The following is a 5,206-nucleotide window of genomic DNA, read 5'->3' as shown; positions in this document are numbered from 1 at the left end:
CTGTGACTCCTTCCTATCTTTAAATGGCTGTACCATGCACAGACACCACTGTTCTGTAATGGAGGACGAAGAGAATAGAGGTATACGAGAGTATTGCTGAAGCCGGGAATGAGAAGGGGGGGTTGATGTGGCTTTTCCGAGCCGAACCACAGACCTCCAAGGACGGCTTGCGCCTGTCATGAGGCCCCCCACCATGCTGTCCAAATAGAATCCAACAAGTGTACACTGGGAAAGTGTGTGTGTGTGTGTGTGTGTGTGTGCGTGTACGTTTGGCATTTGTCTGTGTGTGTGGGAAGTTCAGGGCTAGCTTCTTCAGTCTTTGGCTCAGTGTAGACTCAGTACCCTGGAGACAATCGATGGAAGGCCAAATTAGGGCAGACATGTCAAGGAAAGGAACAGTCACATGAGGTCTCTGGAACTGTTGGAGCTGGCCGTCTGGTCTGGTCCTGCTCTCTCCCATCCAGCCAGTCACAGGGCTCCCCTCTCCCCCTCTTTGGGCCTTCGTCTCTGGGAAGGAGGGTGGGGGTTGCTGCGCTTGCTGTATCCAGCACATGGAAGCTTTTCACCAGATGATTCACTCCCCAAGCCTGTCCCCTTCTGGCTTTTTCACATCTTGGGTTTGTTTTTTCAGGCCTCTCCTTTTCAACGTGGAGGAAAAAGGTGTTATTGTCCGCTAGCTGTCGAAACTTGCACTTGGAAAGTGTCTTGCGGCCTCTCTCACTGCCACACTGGAGATGTGTGTATAAAATGGCTGATTCACTGAGTTCGGATGGTGGTGCCAGTATTTTGAGGTGGGCTTATAGAAAGACACCTTACTAAGGGCATTCAATTCAGCCGTCCACTTCATCTGCCAATCTTCCAATGTGGAATATATTACAAAAGCTTATAAAGACCTCATTGAGTTACAACACATTTTCAAAATGTATTCAAATGTTTTGTTTAAACCTTTTGTTTGATGGAATCATATTCAGAGTGGTTTGTTTGAAAACCCATCCATGTCCTTGAGCCTCAGCGACACACCTTGTTATTCACTGAGTGCTTATTGGGGAGTATACATTCACCCCAGTGTGAAGGAATGAAATAATCTGTTGGAAGTCTTGCCAGCTCTTTGAGGAACTTGGGATAAGCACAAGATGGTGGAACCAGAACCACACACATTTAAACACCTGGAAGACAGCTGCTGAAGCTAGTCCTCAAACCCAAGGCCTCCCATTGGTTTAGAGAACCTTGTGGGGTCTAACAAACATGACCCGATACAGATGAGGTGGTGCAGAAAGATTTGATGTTTGATCAACTTGGAGAATTACCAAAGCCTGCAAGCATTCACTTCAAACCTTCCGGAATTTAAACAGTGTAGTGAATTCATGGCTAGATAATTGATGTTTGATGAACACAAAGAATGCTGAGGTTGATGTTATTAGTCAGTAAAACCAAACTTCAACTCATGTCTTTTTCATTGATCTAGGAAATGTTTATGTTGTTCCCATTACTGAGTTAGTTAGCTGCCCGTGTAAATAAAAAATCCTAGTTCTTGAACTATCACCAAGGGTTTCTTTATGTTATACCTTGTCGAATTCCCCACTATGTTATTCAGATGAGACTTCTCACTAGCAAACATAGTTTTGCACTTAACTATTACTATGTATTACTATAACTACACACCAAACTACTATGCATGTAGCAATTACCTGTGTGGATGTAATTTACCTCCACATATTTGGGTGAGGCCAAAATTGTTTATTCATTCCTCTGGGAAAGTTTCGAAAACAACTACAATCGAGAAACAATTTGTGCCATAACAAGGGGCTGAGGGGGGTTTAAAAGGTTTACTTGAGAAAAAAAAGAAATGATTTAGAGCCAGTAAACTCCTGCAGAGACTGCAGCCAGCGAGAACCTTCACGTTTCCAGCCGGGGGAAAAAAGAAATGATTTAGAGCCAGTAAACTCCTGCAGAGACTGCAGCCAGCGAGAACCTTCACGTTTCCAGCCGGGGGAAAAAAGAAATGATTTAGAGCCAGTAAACTCCTGCAGAGACTGCAGCCAGCGAGAACCTTCACGTTTCCAGCCGGGGAAAAAAGAAATGATTTAGAGCCAGTAAACTCCTGCAGAGACTGCAGCCAGCGAGAACCTTCACGTTTCCAGCCGGGGGAAAAAAGAAATGATTTAGAGCCAGTAAACTCCTGCAGAGACTGCAGCCAGCGAGAACCTTCACGTTTCCAGCCGGGGAAAAAATAAATGATTTAGAGCCAGTAAACTCCTGCAGAGACTGCAGCCAGCGAGAACCTTCACGTTTCCAGTCGGGGGAAAAAATAAATGATTTAGAGCCAGTAAACTCCTGCAGAGACTGCAGCCAGCGAGAACCTTCACGTTTCCAGCCGGGGAAAAAAGAAATGATTTAGAGCCAGTAAACTCCTGCAGAGACTGCAGCCAGCGAGAACCTTCACGTTTCCAGCCGGGGAAAAAATAAATGATTTAGAGCCAGTAAACTCCTGCAGAGACTGCAGCCAGCGAGAACCTTCACGTTTCCAGTCGGGGGAAAAAATAAATGATTTAGAGCCAGTAAACTCCTGCAGAGACTGCAGCCAGCGAGAACCTTCACGTTTCCAGTCGGGGGAAAAAATAAATGATTTAGAGCCAGTAAACTCCTGCAGAGACTGCAGCCAGCGAGAACCTTCACGTTTCCAGTCGGGGGAAAAAAGAAAACACTGGTCAGATTGCAGAATAATTTCCCCTCTTTGATTTCGGCTCCAGAGAAACGAGACAGGAAGTCGACTATTCCTCAGACCACCAATGACTTACAGTAGGGGTTAGTGAGTCCCCCCCAACCCCTGGTCCTGGATCAGCTTCTGAGCCCCACACATTGACCCACACCAGTTTACTGGGAGCAATCGAACACTGATCTTGGGATCAGTTCCTTAGGCCAGCATTGGACTCCCCACCCCTGTGAATGAGCCCAGAAAATGAATTTAGCATGCCAGAGCCTTATCTCATTGCCAGACACTCTGAAATTCGTAACTAATTTGTCTTCATTGTTGCCAGATGTGGCAACATGGATACAGATGTTTATGATATTAAATGGCCACGGGCGGCTCGCTGAAATTGTATTCTTTTGTTGTGAAGCTCAGAAAATCTGCTGGGGGAATGGAGCCTAACTCTTACTATCTACCTCAACATCCCTATGTTCAGTTTTTAAACTCTGTCGGTGAGAAGTGTTCAGACACCGTGCATAGAGAAAATCATGTTTATTCAATGACATGAGTAATTATAATTTTTTAGAAATATTCTCTTAAAAAATGTTTTTTCCTTTATCTGCTTCTGAACATGGTGAGGTCATACATTCACTGGTCAGTGGATATTCTTTCAAGCCCTTCCAGACAACTTGAAAACAAACTGATGAGCGCTTGCTTCTACCACGCATCATGTAATTTCTCAGCAACAGTACTACCCCTAAACCAACGCAAATTTGACTTTGTTTGCAAGTTTGGTCATGCAGTCACAGTTTACCCTTCTCAAGTAACTCAAACACACTGCTGATTTTGCCTGAAGGACGTTCTCGGTTTTTGGCTGATTGTCATTAACCGCATGATAAAATGTAGATCTTCCACAAGCGGGGAGCTAGCTGTAGCATCTTGAGAGTTGGCTGATAACAATGGAGTAGTGGCCAGTGAGAGATACCTCCTGACCAAAGACTTTGACTGTTCTCTCCGCTACCGCACGGCAAGCGGTACCAGAGCGCCAAGTCTAGGTCCAAAAGGCTCCTTAACAGGAGCCCCCCCCCCCCTTTGTTTTTACACTGCTGCTACTCGCTGTTTATTATCTATGCATTGTCACTTTACTCCTACCTACATGTACAAATGACCTTCGACTAACCTGTATGCCGCACATATACTCGGTACCAGTATCACCTGTATATAGCCTCATTATTGTTATTTTATTGTGTAACTTTTTTTAATAACTTTTTTTAACTTTAGTTTATTTAGTAAATATTTACTTAGTTATATTTTCCTAAAACTGCATTGTTGGTTAAGGGCTTGTAAGTAAGTATTTCACTGTTGTATTCGGCGCATTTGACAAATACAATTTGATTTGGTCAATTATGCAGCAGCATACAATACATTTTTAGATTCACCTTGTTGTGCTGTGCTCACTTGAACAGGAAGGTGGCGCAGCTGTCCTTCTTGTGGGCTCTAGAAAGAGGCCTGAAATCCCGACTTGGAATTCAGAGTTGGATGACCGTTCAAAATTATTTTCCGTATTTTGAACTCACTGTAGTCTGAGATTTCCTAGATCTGAGATTCCAGTTGTTTTGAACACAGCAGAAGTCATGCTGGATAGACAGCCAATCTATTCAAACTTTTCTGGCCCATGGCGTTACCCCCTTTTTCGTGATATCCAATTGGTAGTTACGATTTTGTCTCATCACTGCAATTCCCCAGCAGAAGGTCGAGAGCCAAGCCGCACTGCTTCTTGACACACTGCTCAATTAACCCGGAAGCCAGCCGCACCAATGTGTCGGAGAAAACACTGTCGAACTACGACTGAAGTCGACCAACTGGCCCGCCGTAAGGAGTCGCTAGCGCATGATGTGACAAGGACATCCTGGTCGGCCAAACTCTGCCCTAACCCGGGGGACGCTGGGCCAATTGTGCGCTGTCCCATTGGTCTCCCGGTCACGGCCGGCTGTGACACAAGCTGGGATCGATCCGGGGTTGCAGTGGTGCCTTAGCACTCATTGTTGAATTTGTGATTTCCAACTTGTTGTGTAACGTTTATGTCCAATGGCCGATGAGAACCGATACGTTTTATCTATCATTTCTCATCATATGACAAGGATTGAAAAGGATTTGCCAGTAGATTGCCGACTTGATGCATGATGATAACTTCTTGTCTAGCTTGCTTGCTAAGATTTTGAAAGTATGATGTTGACATGCTCAGTCCAATCAAAGCTAAGCTAGATATAACGTGATTTTATCTCTGACCAATGACCTTGAGCCTCCTTGGATGGGCACTTCTAATGTAAGTCTGTGGCAGCACCCAAGGGGCCTGAATTGTCGAGCTCTACTTGTAGATTTTGCAGTGACATAGTGTCCCCATGAGCGACAGAACACTGAGTCAATCACGGTGCAACTAAAGAACATTACCAACCCATACGCTCCGTATTTTCCTCTGGCTGCCCCACCACCACAAAAAGCACTGCTCTAGGCTGA

The sequence above is a fragment of the Oncorhynchus tshawytscha genome, linkage group LG33 (genome assembly GCF_018296145.1).
Source record: "Oncorhynchus tshawytscha isolate Ot180627B linkage group LG33, Otsh_v2.0, whole genome shotgun sequence".
Taxonomy (NCBI): Eukaryota; Metazoa; Chordata; class Actinopteri; order Salmoniformes; family Salmonidae; genus Oncorhynchus; species Oncorhynchus tshawytscha.
This window is presented reverse-complemented; position numbering follows the sequence as displayed.